Consider the following 14,592-nt stretch of genomic DNA (forward strand, 5'->3'; position numbering starts at 1 on the left):
AGTGATTCACCTGCCTCAGCCTCCCAAAGTGCTGCAATTGCAGGTGGGAGTCACTGTGCCTGGCCTTAAACTAGAATTTTTTAAACTCTTCTCTAGCCTGGGTGACACAGTGAAACCTCATCTCTACCAAAAAAAAAAAAAATTGCCAGGCATAGTGGTGCATGCCTATAGTCCCAACTACTTGGGAGACTGAGGTGGGAGGATCATTTGAGCCCAGGAGACCAAAGTTGCATTGAGCTATGATGGCACCACTGCACTCCAGGCTGGTCAACAGAGCAAGACCCTATCTCAAACAAAACAAAACAAAACAAAATAGAACTCTTTTCTGAACTAAATGTGCCCCAAACCAACCCTTCATGCCATTTGATTAAAGCAGTTATGAAACATCCTGGTGTCACATGCTTCTTTTGGAGACAGTGGGGCATGGAGGCCTGAAAACAATTTGATATTACTGCAATAAAAAGTACAACAGTGGTGGAAGATGGAACTTTAATCCAATGCTCAAAGTTTAGTCAGTGATCTGCAATAAATCAGACTAGATATCCTCAGTAGTAATATGCCTCATTTGGGTAACATCAGAAATAGGTCATGAGTCGACACCAGGTAAGTCCATCAGAGGCCAGACACAGGCAAGAGTAAGGATCCAGTGGAAGTTACGGGCTGGGTGGCAGGAATGAGCCAGGCAGATTATGCAGGAGGCCAACTGAGGCAGGATTCAAGAGACTGGATCAGGAACCTGGAAGCTAGCAGGAAATTGAGGAAGAAAGAATACAATGTAAGAAAGTCATCAAAAAAGGATCAATGTCCAAAAAGACCTTAATAATGATGGGACATTCTCTGGTTACTGAGAAGATGAGAGCTGAATGGCCTAGCCAGGATAACTTAGGCTGAGGTGCCAGGAGATGACTGTCACAGTTTTCTAAAGTCTAGCCTAACCCACAACTGGGCTTCTGGAAAATATGTATACCCCATATATAGCATATGCACTTGCATGCTTTTGTATGAATGAGTTCCTGCAGATCTGAGGTATAGGTTTGCTATTATTTTCTTATATGTATGATGTACAGCTCACCCAGACAAGAATAAGTCTTGTAAGATAATGTCTCTAAGTGCTGCTCTATTCACCATAGCAAAGATATGGAATCAACCTAGGTGTCCATCAGCAAATAATTGGGTAAAGAAAATGTGGTATATATATACCATAGAATACTACACAGTCATAAAAAATAATGAAATCATGTCCTTTCCAGCAACATGAATGCAGTTGGAGGCCATTATCCTAAGCAAATGAATGCAGGAACAGAAAACCAAATACCACACGTTGTCACTCATAAGTGGGAGCTAAACAATGGGTATACATGGACAATAAAGATGGCAACAGTAGACACTGGGGACTCAAAAAGGGAGAGCAGAGGGAGGAGGGCAAAAACTACCCACAGGGTTTCCATCCTTCTACTTATGTGATGGAATGATTTGTACCCCAAACCTCAGCATCCCACAATAAACCCATGTAACAAACCTGTACACATAACCCTGAATCTAAAATAAAAGTTGAAATTATAAAAAATAAAAGAAATGCTGCTGATCCGGGTTTTTCCCCCTTTTGACATTAGACTCTTGACTCTAATAATTAGAAAAATACCACCTGGTATTTGTCTTTAACACTACTGGAAGGGTTCTTTAATTCTAAACTTAATACGGGTAACCAAAGGATATTTTCAGACCAACATGAAATCTAATCTTCATGCATCTCCATACCCAAGCATAACGCACATGCAGAAGGTTCTGATACCAAGCTGGCTCAAATTTGCTGAGGAGCAGCTAAAGAAAAGTTGTGGTGCCATTGGGATCCTTTTCTGGTTGTCTCACATATTCCAGTCCCCAAAGCGGGGTTTATCCTACACAATTATTTTTCTGGAATCACATTTCAGATCAAATCTCCTACCTGCTCAGAAAGAAGTCAATGATCTCCCACTATTAGAGAAAACCCATACGCCGGTATACCTTTGGGTTTCTTTTCCACTATCACCTTCCATAGATCTTTCATATTAGCCATGCAGAGCTACCTGCTGTGTTCAGCCAGATCTCACTCACACTTTCCCACTTGTATGCTTTGCTCAGGCAGTTCCCCAGCCTGGAATATCCATTTCCAATTCTGTTCCCTGGGTTTAAGTCCTACCTATCCCAAATCATAAGCCCTTCGCTTGACTATTACTAGTTCCTAGCAGCTTAATCCCTTGAATTATAATTTGCAACACTACTCCAGTAACTTTTCTGCATGCCCTGCCTTTGCGTCAGATGATCATACTCAATTCACTCCCATTTAGAGGAATTTGTCAATTGTATAGCACTCTCAGGGAGGAGCACTTAACATGTGAACAAATGCCAAAATGAGAGTGAAAGAGATAATACACTTTTACAATCATCTGAAAGTGTTGTGTTTTGAACATGTCAAGTTAGGGACGTGTCTCAATGACACACACATCTCCACTCAAAAATTCAAAACTCAAAAAGCATTCTTCCAGATGGAGGAAGAATGTGACTTCAGGGGAAAAGCACCAGGGAGTTTTTAGGGGTGATGGAACTGTTCCATAACCTGATGGTGGTAGTTGCAACCCAAATCCAAAAATGTGTTAAAATTCATATAATCGAACACAAAATGAATGAAAAAGCCCATTTTACTATGTGATTTTTTATTATTGTTTTGCCAGAGAAGTTAACTACACTTTATTAGCCATTATTTTTCTGAAAACAGGGTCAACCAGGGTCTGATTTTGCATTCACTCACTCCAAGGAGATGAACAGTATTTGTTGTGTGTTGGGGAGAAAGAAGAGGGGGCTGGGAGAAAGAAAATGTTTTATGCCAAACAATACTGTACAGTTTTAAAACTTGGGCCCTTAGTATATGTAGCACCAGACTTAATTTGCAATTTCCTTTCTCACATACCTTAAAACAAGACCTTAATACAAATATAACATACAGATTTTATATACAGCTTTTCTTCACCTGACCTAGACCTTTATATTTATTTTCATTCATTATTTCTTATCTAATTAGTTTAGTTATTTCAACTAAACCTGCTGCAGGTGATGCAGGCAATTTGTTTCAGAGCCATAAAACTATACGTGCTTTTATTGTTACTACAGGTTTCCAAAGTATGCAGTAATTTCATCATTTGCCTGACATGTTTTATCAGGTTAATAATTCATTTCTATGTTATTCATGGTTTGATGACTAGGGTAAAATCTATATATGTGAATGATACATTTTCTAACATAGTATCTTTTCTGTTGTTTCTTTACATCAATCTAATTTCCATCCTCACCTAATTCTATAACAATCCTAATTGAAACCCACAAGGGGTAGTTAAAATTCAGGCTCAACTGAAAAAGGATTTAAATGAATTCTTAATGGAACCCAGAGACCTGCCAAATTTAAAAGCTGCCTAATTCCTAGCCAGGTTATAAAAGACTTTCAACAGTAGAAAGGTGCAGCCCAGAATCTCCGCGGATCTTACCGTGCTCCATGGTGGCCAGGCCAAGTTTTGAGTTTTTTGTTGTTGGTTTTGTTCTTTTTCTCTTCAAAAAAGCAAAACAAATACAGTGTAAAAAACTTTCCTCATATTAACTTCCTAAAAGCACTTTTCTCAGCCAGGTTATATACATTGTATGTTTTATGATATGTCTCTATTTTGCATAACAGCAATTAAGGTGCAAAAACAACAACAAAAATGATGAAAATGTGGAGTTTGGAAAATTCTTAGCAAAGTGCTCATGCAGAATTAACTTCTACACTTAATTAATATACCCTTTGCATATGAAGTCACTGGGCTTTAGAAGGACAAGATTCTAACTTAAGCCTCAAAAAAAAAAAGAAAAAAGTTTCTGATAAAGATGAAATTATTACCTCAGTTCTCTGCTTCATTTAAAATGCTTTAATAGAGGGCAATTTGACCTAGGGAAAATTTAACACTGACCAGCCTAAAATCAAAATCAATATACAAAATGAGGGAAGGGCAGCTTTTCCAATCACTCATATCCAAACTTTCGCAGCTTTAAAAGTACTTGACCATTTTCTCCAATTCTGGCACAGTACTTTTCTTTCTCTAGGAAAGAAATTTAATGGTTAGATACAAGAATCCTCTTCCGTGACAAATAATTGTGTCTTTCCTGGATTTCTTGTAACAATTTCTCACTGGAAATTTTTAGATAGAAAGTTTGAGGAAATTCCTGCCCAGAAAGGAATATAACTATGGAAACTTTAAAACTCAGTTTCACAGTATACCATGCAACTAATCACCACTACAAACAAGAGAGAACTTTCTTCAGTCAAGACATTGCAGTCGTATAAAGCACAATGATGAATCATCACGGTACAGTAGAGGTTACATTTGGGGCCTCTTTTCTGTTGCTGCCACCCCAGACAACTAGCATACTGCTCTGTTAGAGGATATGAGACTCAGTCATTGTCAGTTCAGAAACCAGCCATGAAGTGTGTCCCATGTCCATCACCTAGAGGGAACCAGACCAGGCAACAGAACTGAGAGGGGCTGTCTCATTTGATTCTCTTTTCCAGTCTTCTGCATGTGACTGTCACTGGGTGATATGGTTTCGCTGTGTCCCCACCCAAATCTCAACTCAAATTTTAATCCCCATAATCCCCACATGTCAAGGGAGGGACCTGGTGGGAGATAATTGGATCATGGGGGCAGTTTCCCCCATACTATTCTCGAGATAGTGAGTGAGTTCTCACGAAATCTGATGGTTTTATAAATGGCAGTTTCCCCTGGGCTCTTCTTCCTTTCCTGCTGCCTTGTGAAGAAGGTACCTTGCTTCCCCTTTGTTTCCACTGTGATTGTAAGTTTCCTGAGGCCTCCCCAGTCCTGCAGAACCGCGAGTCAATTAAACCTCTTTCCTTTATTAATTACTCAGTCTTGGGTAGTATCTCTATAGCACTGTGAAAACAGACTAATACACTGCGGGGGTGCCAAAATCGTTTCTTCTGGCAGACTCTCATATTTTCTTAGCCTGACAACAATCATCTCATTATTACTGACCCATTATCATGAGAATAAAGCCCGCTTTAAACTATTGTTTCCCACAGAGGTGATGGATTTGTGCAACTCCATCCAAATTCTCCTGGGCTTATTTGTGAGTAGCTGGTAGAAAAAAGGCATAAGCTATGGCCAAAGAACAGGGCAAAACAGCTGACCTGCGTGGAGATCAAACCCATAGTCTTGTTAGCACATTCTACACCTCACCCCTCTGAGAGGCCTCAGGGAGCTGAATAGAAGATAACAGTACTGAGACTCGGTCATCAAGAAAGACAAGGAGCTGGGGAGATGAACACAAATGAATAGGTACTTGATGTGGAGAGTAACCAACTATGTCTTTGGGAGATAACATGGATATTAAACAGATGATTAAATCTTGTGAAGTATATAATAGTTCTGTGAATGTTAAAATCTTTGTTTTTGAAATTAAGTCAAGAATTAATCATATAGCCATTTTAAGTAAAATACACACACAAACTCTGAAAGTGTCTTTGCCTCAACTAACAGCAGTTAGAACACTTTTCTAATTACTTAATTAACAAGGAACTCAAAATTAACTTTTAAAACTAAACTGCTAGAGCTATTTTTATGCCTTGATGTTTATACTTCAAGCAAACAAGTCTTTGGACATAAATTTTCTTTTGGAATTTCCTCAGTTGTCTGCTTTGTTGTGTCCGCATGGTGTTGTTGAAAGGGAACTTGGTGATTCTCCACTTCAACCTTCAACTTTTTTGTTTTATAGAATGAGAGGACTTGGATGGCTATGCACTCTGGTGAAGGAGGACCAAAAGCTTGAACACAGCATCTGACTTCCAAGCTGGTGCTCACTGCACTACAGCAAGCTGACTGCACTGATTTATAGTAAATTAACAAAAGAGAGGGAAAAGGAGACAAATCTATCCTTTGACTTGACTACTATGAGAATGTCATTTTATTCTCTCACGGTTTCTGTAACTCAGATCACAGATAGATCCATCCATGCCTGTTCAGCTTGAAGTCAAGAATATGTGGCAGTTTACTTGAGAAATAGAAGCAGCATCAAAATAGATATTGGAAGTGTTTACTTTACAAATAATGTCTTAAGTTAAAAATTGAATAATAGCTGGGGATCCGTGGTCCTTTAGCTCAGTCATCCCTTCAATGTTTCTGAGAGGAATGCATGTGCAGAAAGGAAGACCAAGAAAATTCACATTTATTACCCAGAGACTTTGCACCAAAACCCATGATAGTTCCACTTATGTCAAGGCCAGAGAAAGATCAAGTGGCCTCTTACCCCTCTATTTATTGCCTCAGCCTACACTGAAGTCTCCTCTTCATCTTATTACTCTGATGACAACCAAAGCTTAGTCCAAGGAAATGTGCTAAGGGAAATGAAGGGAAAGCAAGAATTTGCCTGTGGGGCCTAGGACTTGTCTAACTTCCTTTCACAAGGCCTCTTTAGGAAGGAAAAGTCTAAAACAAAATCAACACAGGTTCAGACCCTCTACTCATTCTCCAATTACACCAAAGCTCCACAGCCTTGTACTGTGGGCCAATCAATATCCTTGACCCTGATTCATTCTTATCAGAACTCCTCCCCTTGACTTGCCCTGGGGAAGAAAAAGCAAATGCAAAACCTTGTGCTCCCACTAAAATCAAATCCTGCATTGAACTTTGTATAGTGTAAACACATCCCAGCGGAGACCAGATTTAAATAGAAACTTACAGGCTAGACACCCAGCATCACCTCCCCCCCGATTGTAATTGATAGAAATTACCCCTGATTGCCTTCAGACAGCCATTTGCTTTTGCTCAGGCATAGGAGATGAAGAGCATCTACCCTCTCTGCAAATATATAATAAAATCCTTTACCTGATCTGAGAACCCTGAATTTTTGTCCTAATTTTCTCAGCCTCCAGAACATCCATTTGAAAGCAGGAAAAGAAATTTAGTTCAAACCACTGGGGAAAAGAAATATAGTTTAAACCACTGAGGAAAAAAAAAAGATAACAACAACAACTACAACTGCAACAAAAAATAAAGCCCTCTTATTCCTTCTCTTGGATTGCAGTTTGCTTTCAATCTTCCTTTATTAGCCTTAGTGTATTTTGGCCTCTGTCTCCCACAGGAGTTCAAGCTACCATGATACCGTGAAAGACTAAACAAGGAGCAATAGTCAATAGGGTCAACAGATGCCACTTGGTCCAGAGGGCATTTGGCCAGGTTCCATCCTCCCCTCTCACACAAACCCACTCTTACTTCCTGAAACCTTTTTCCATTCATGCTTAGATCCATTTGGGGGAAATTTTCTGGGTAAAACTGGTTTGCATCTCGTTAGGTCTGGTGGTTCTTTGCTTGACAGGGAGGAAAGCCAATATATAAATAGTCTCACTTTGCCCATTTTCTGTAAGAAAAGTGATTTTTTGGCTGGCTGCAGTGGCTCACACCTGTAATCCCAGCACTTCAGGAGGCCAAGGTGGGCGGATCACCTGAGGTCAGGAGTTTGAGACCAGGCTGGCCAACATGGTGAAATCCCGTCTCTACTAAAAACACAATAATTAGCCACGTGTGGTGGTGGGTGCCTATAATCCCAGCTACTCAGGAGGCTGAGGAAGGAGAATCGCTTGAACCTGGGAGGCAGAGGCTGCAGTGAGCTGAGATCGTGACACTGCACTCCAGCCTGGGCAACAGAGCAAGACTCTGTCTCAGAAAAGAAAAAAGAAGAAAGAAAGGTGACTTCTCACTTTAAAAGCTCCACCATTGTAGAGTAAAAGCCCATATGGTTTAGGTTCTGCGTTTGTATGGGTCATGTTGGCTCTGTGGCCCACCAATGGTTGCTGCCATCTGAGGGAAAGGGCAACTTCATTATTTGCCCTCAATGTGTTGTTACAAGTGGACCAGATTTTGCCTCTTGCAGCCCCAGAAGAGCAAGAAAACTTCATTTAGGTTTCACATTAATGACGGATAGACACTGAGTCAAGTGTGGGACCAATCATATAATGCAATTTGGACATTATTTGGAAGAATTGAATCCTTGAATCCAGCCTATTCACATAAAGAATTGTCTATTTCCCTGTCTGATTCATTGGCTGCCATTACTCACATGTCTCAGAAGAGTTATAGTATAACAAACTTTTTCGATTCTTGAGATACAAGTACATTAAAATCACCAAGATGGCCATCTTTCCTAAGAGCTGAAATAACCCTTTTTACCCCATTGGTAGACTCTTACCCATTTTCAACTTAGGGGAAAATTTCTTACTGGCTGCCCTTTTCTAAGTGGTAGAGCTGAGAACAGGACCCCACTTTCCTGGCTCTTGTGTTCCTCTTGGTTTTAGAATTACATATACACTTTTGGTGTGCCTCTTTGGCTCCAGCTATGTTATTAAACTATTATTACCTAACAATACTCCCATTAATCACCATGACAGATGGAAACCAGCCCTGGTCGTGTTCTCTGAACTCAATGTCAAACAGTCCCAATGCTAATGGAGATGACGCCAGCCATGAATTAGCTCTAAAAGCTTCTGTTTATCCCTCCACTCCTTTTCTTATTACTTTTCATTGCAATGCCGTTTTCTTGTCACAAGACTCCATACTTCTATATGGAACGACTCCTCGTGGAATTCTGAGAAATGGTTTTCTGTTGACAGACACCATATAATGATGATAAACGATGGACAAGTCAGCAGTCTAAAAACTGTTATTCCCCTAGCAGCACACTTCCAAATACATGGAGTATTTCTACAGGCTTAAGCAGCAGAAAGCTGCAAACCTGGAAAAAATTCTCCATTCAGCCTCCTTTCACAGACTAAGGAAAAGAAGTGATACTAAACAGAAAATGTAAATCACCTGTAAGGTAATACACCCCAAATGATGCCTTAAAGTGTTGAAGGTACATAAACAGTTTCTTTACAAAAGAGCTTTGTCCTGATTTAACTATGAATGGGAATGTTGGTTCTCCTTGCTTCCTCTGCATAAATTACAGCTTGTGTAAGAGTGCTACATAATAGTGAATGTCTTCCTCTGAAAAGATGCATATACTTTTTAAACTTTTAGTTGAAAGTCATTTAACATCCTACCTCTTAAGAAACTACTAGATATGTAATTCCTCACAACTAACAGGTTATTAGCAGAAAAAAATGTATATGATAAAGATGCATTTTAGCAGCCCAGAAAAGCATAGGACAATTAATTAAACTTCCTCTACAGTTCACATTGAAGGATGCTAAAAACATTTCAAAAGATGGCATTTCATAGTCTTGTTGGATGAAAATTTTCTACTTCACTGATCCCACTGAGAGAGAAAAAGAGAAAGTATCATGAAAGAGGAAGAAGCCACTCCAAAAGACGCTGCTGCTGTTGCTATTGACATCACTATTGATATCTTGCTATTGATTGATTCAGTTACTAAGTACCATAGGCCAAACACAGCTTTGAGGTCCAATACAGTAGCCACTAGCCACATGTGATGATTTAAAAATTAAATTAATTAAAATTAAATAAAACTTCAACTTCAGTTTTTAGTACAGTAGCCACATTTCAAGTGTTCAATAGGCACATATGACTAGGGGCTGCCATATTGAATAGTGCAAATGAGAGAACATCATCAGTTCACTTGGACAGCACTGGCAGAGAGTAATCATTTATTTATCCACTCAGTAAACAGTTGTTGAATGCAGTGATCACCAAAACAAAGTTTGTGCACTCAAGGAATTTACATTCTACAAGAGATATACAGACAAGAAACAATAAGACAAATAAATGGACAAGATCATTTTACCTAGCATTAATTGAATACAACCAGGTGATAGGGTAGACAATTGACTGGACTGAAGGTGGGGTGGAGATGAGGGCTAGTTTTAATTTTTTAGTTTAGCTTTAATTAGGTAGCCACTGAAGCCCTCATTTAGGAGGTAACGATAAGCAGAATGTCAAATGACAAGAAAGAGGCAGCCATGGAAATCCAGGGACAGGGCATTCCATTCAAAAGCAAAAGAAAGTGCTCAGGCCCTAATGTAGGAAGCATCTGGAGCACCCAAGGGACAGGAAGAAGGCAAGCTGGCTGGCATGTAGACAGATGCATGGTAGGAGGTGACATCAGACCTATCAGCATGAGCCAGGTCCAGTAGGACCTTGCCAGTCAGAAGGGAGGGCTCAGATTTTATCCTTCAAGGAACCAAATTATCACTCCCTTCAACCTCTCAGTTTAGAAAATATGCTTTGAAAAATAACTCATTCTGTTATTTCTCACCAAAAGAGATTGCCCACTGAACTCATACTTAAAAATTATAAAGATGGTAGAACTTATTTAAAAAAAAAAAAAAAAAAAAAAAACAATTACCATCAAAAGCATGGACCAGATTTGCAGGCAACTGCTGCTAGGAATAATCAAACCTTATACTTATTCAGCACTTGCTCTGTAAGTCATGCAGAATTTTGTGAACATCTCATGACTTCCTCTAACATCTTCTAAGTATTAGTATAGTTCATAGAGAATGAGTAACTACAAAAAATAAAAAATAAAAGACAGAGTGAATGGCTTAGAAGCAAACTCCACACCAATAGCTCAGTGCTTGACATTGTACAACTTGCAAGACCACCCAGATAAATAGCAGAATCATCCTTCCCATTTACAAGAGAAAATACGATTATTTGCTTCAGTTAGTAACAAAATAAAAATAGACTCATATATTTCAGTGATGGAAGGAAACCTGTCAAATCCCTCTTTTACAGTTGAGGAAATTGAAAAGTTAAGTTCCTTTTCGTTGGCACATGGCAAAGGGTTTTCTACTATTAGGTAGATGAATTAATCATTTTTAAAATGAGGTAAAATTGGTTTTATTCATGAACTAAGCAAGTACACGTGCACGTTAGGGATGAAATTGATTGTTCAAAACTCTTTCATGAGCACACTCTCTGTCTCACCTTTTGTTCTGAGTCTGTGAGCTCAGACAGTACTCTCATACTTCGGCAGACATGAGGCTGCCAGACAAAGTACTCTGAGAGTGCAGGTAAGTGTGAGAGGATAGAGTAGACACCAAAGGGACTCCTGGATTTCACTGAAATCTCAAGGAACAGAAGATTCACTGGGGACACAACTGCCTGTTGGTAAAGAGCAGATCACTGTGTCCCCAGTGAATCTTCTGTGTTTCTCACAGTTGGAGGTGTACACAGGCAAAGGCGATCCTTATTAAAATCTTCCCAAGATATACAGACGAGCCCTGCCTACCACTAATCCTGGCTTCCACAAAAAAATGGGGGTTTAAAAAAAGAAAAAACATGCAAAAGTGAGTTTCTACCTTATTTCTCTTTTCTCCTTCTCTCCTGACAGTGTCTTGCACAATCAAATCTCAATGCTTCCTTCATTTTCCTTTTCAACAGAGGGGCTAATTACTGTTCAACTTTTAGCATACTTCTTACACTGGCTATTTCTTTTTTCAAGCATTTTATACAAAATGCCCAAGTTTGAAATTACAGAAACCTAAAGTAAATAAGAAATACTTTTCTGCTTTTAAGAAACCTTGTTCTAATTAGGTCGTTCCTTTTAGGTCCAGATGCTAAGTTGGAAAGTTTTTTGTTGTTTTTTTTTTTTTTCCTGAAAGAGTAAGATGTAACAAAGTTATGATTTTTGGAACATTTTCTGTGTCTGAGTCCTTGTAATGTTTGTTACCCGGCTACTGCTTGTGGAGAATGAGCTGAAAGAGATTGTGGAGGGTACCTGGTTAATGACTAAAGTGACTAGACCTAAAAGACAGGAACCCTGACCCTTCCACAGGCTAAGTGGCTAGGCCGGGTCATGAGGTAAGATGATCATGTCTTCAGGCTTCTGGTCTTCCTCACTAAAACAAAGATGACACCGACCATTAGTTAATGACTACAGTGATGTTTGTGCACAAAACATAAATTAAGATCTTTAGAAATATTATGAAATAGATAAACACATCAAATGAATTAGCTCTTCCCACTTCTTTGCAAAATATAATTAATCTCTTCTAGAGAAGCCATTAGGAACCGTAAACATGATCTAAGTGAGAAATCATAGATTATGGGTGGAAAAACATAAAGTGTTGATTGCTCAATATTTCTAGGGAAGGGTACTGGACTGCGGAGAGCCAGATGGATTCCAGTTAGGACTGACTCTGGCAACTGAGGATTACTGCCTGTTGGTGAAGAGCAGACCAAAAGAGAAGCAGCACCTTGGTGCAAATCATACACATGTGTATGATGTCAGACCCAGAATTGGAGTGGCCAGAGATAGCAGACCCCAAAATTTTAAGTAGATTATATCCACAGACTCTGGATAAAAACAGAATAGCCCACATAAACAATCAAACCTCTAACATATCTAACATACTGAGAGCAATGCCACTGGAACTCTTGAAATGGTGAGAGAAACACAAGCTGTCTTACTATACATAATTTTATCCACAACAATTTCTTATTTTCAAAAAAAGATGGCCACAGAATGCACCTTACAATAAGTCTAGTAGAAATCATCCCTTTTTTGCAAAGAGTACCTAGTGCTAATAATCCCAAATTAAAATGTATGAGCATAATGAACAGTCATCATCATCATAATATATCTTCCATCACAAAACATTTCACCAAAATCATTCTTGTCACAAGCTCTAAAATCCTGATGTCTGGACAAAGACATAAAATATAGTCTAGTCCCAAGTTTAATATTTTCTGCAGAGGATGTGGTTTTATTTGTTGTTAATCCCAACTCTTGCTGGAACACACTTTTCTAATTCGTCCAGATAGTTGTCAACATGTTGCCCAAGTTGCCCTTTCCTTCCTGGGCTGCTGTTCCTTGTGGTATTTTGCAATAACTCATAAATGACTTGCCTTGCCACTATCTCTGCTCTAAAAGCAAACTGCATTTTCTGTCTGTTTTGGAAAAAAAAAATTTTTCAAAATAACAGAGCCACCAGATCAAAGAGGCCTGATCATGTATACAAGCCCAAGAAAGCCACTCCTCACTGAGTCAGAGTTATGAATGAACAGCTTTGGCAAGTTCCCTTTGCAATGGATGTGACAGAACACAATGAGACATGTTCGTCTCCTCAAGACTTTTGTGTGTGGTGTGTGTGTGTGTGTGTGTGAACATGGAGATATAATATTCAGCCAAATGCATAACCCTCATAACTTATAAGATAATAATACTTGAGATTTCTAACTTCTATCTGGAAGATGTGTTTATTTATAGAGAAGACACAGAAAGATATTCTAGAGACAGAGAAATTTGGGCAACATATATGTCCTTCCAGCTTTTATAATCCCCCCACCAGTCAGTACCTTTTCATATATGCCAGAGAGGCTCTAGCATGATATAGAAATGAAGAGAGAAAGAATACAGATCTGCCTGATGCTGGGACAGATCAAGAGGAGACTCTCAAAAACTGAGAGGAGTTTCCATGAATTCCAGTATGAGAATGACCTCTGGGGTCAAAAGTGTTTCAAACCTTCTACAGCTGAACTCCACTCCCTTCCTCACTCAAACCTCTTCAAAATCCCTGCCTGTGCCCATCTGACCTTGACAGTCTGCCTCTGACAGTCCTAGGTTCTAAGTACTGTGCATGGTCCCACTGGTGGATTCTCTTCCTACCTTACTTTCATATTCAGCCTCCTCCCTTGGCAAAGTGCTTCATTCTTGCCCCTGTATATTTTTTACTAAATATTTATTGAGTACCTACCATGGTCAGTTACTATTATGTTAGATGCTACTGTCAGGGCCATAAAAATAAAACTCTTTAAGAAGCCAACTATCTATTAGGGGAGGAAAATAAGTTAATAATTACTTGAATGAAAGACAGAAAAAAGTACAAGTGAAGTGGGGAAAAGTGATTTATTCCTACTGGGTTAATTTGAGCATTTCTTGGGTAGTGATTGGCTGAACTTTGACAGATAAAGAGGATTTCCATTGGAAAAAAACATGAAGAATGAAGGACATTCCAGACTGAGGAAGGAGCATCGGCTCTTAGCAAAATAAAGTGCCAAGAAACGTCCACAAGTCCAGGAAGCATGGAAAATAGTGAAATGAATGGATAAATGTAGACCAGGAGATTTAGGGACAGAAGATGGAGAGCCTCAGATGTAGGCTCAAGAGATGTGGAGTCAGAAGGATGAACACAAGGGTGCTGGTGCCTATATGTAAGAATAGTTTGGTGAATGATGTCAAGTTCTGTAATGGAAATGTTGAATTTGAGCACAGGGTTTCTATTTTTTTAAAGTTCCAGGAGGTAGCTGAAATTCTGGAAGTCGCCTTCATGGAGATAGACCTGTCTGAAGGCAACTGGATGAAATCAGAGAAGCACACTTGACCTGTTCACTGTTGGGTCACAAGTAACCAGCATAATTCCTAATGCAGATTAAGTAATCATTAAATATTTATTTAATCAATAAATGTAATATAAAAGAAGTAAGTAAGCAGAGGTTGAATGTTGAGGAAGGCTTCAATTTATCAAGGAAAGGTCAATGAAAATAGAGGGGAGAAATTAGTAAAAGAAATACATGAAGACTACAATATCTCAAAAACCAATGAAAGAGCAAATCT

At 39.1% G+C, this 14,592-nt stretch overlaps 1 long non-coding RNA gene across 2 annotated transcripts; it reads right to left on the reverse strand.

Annotated features, from left to right (window-relative positions):
* Positions 1–508: 508 nt before the first annotated feature.
* Positions 509–8,359, reverse strand: LOC108529014 (uncharacterized). Of its 2 annotated transcripts, XR_001885376.1 has the most exons (4): positions 8,266–8,359; positions 6,906–6,994; positions 3,519–3,579; positions 509–743 (listed from the first exon to the last, which is right to left on the reverse strand). It is a non-coding gene; the product is annotated as an uncharacterized LOC108529014 (long non-coding RNA). The 2 variants fall into 2 exon arrangements; XR_001885377.1 differs by lacking the exon at positions 6,906–6,994.
* Positions 8,360–14,592: the final 6,233 nt, after the last annotated feature.

This window comes from Rhinopithecus bieti, unplaced genomic scaffold, assembly GCF_001698545.2.
Source record: "Rhinopithecus bieti isolate Rb0 unplaced genomic scaffold, ASM169854v2 scaffold_3878, whole genome shotgun sequence".
NCBI lineage: Eukaryota > Metazoa > Chordata > Mammalia > Primates > Cercopithecidae > Rhinopithecus > Rhinopithecus bieti.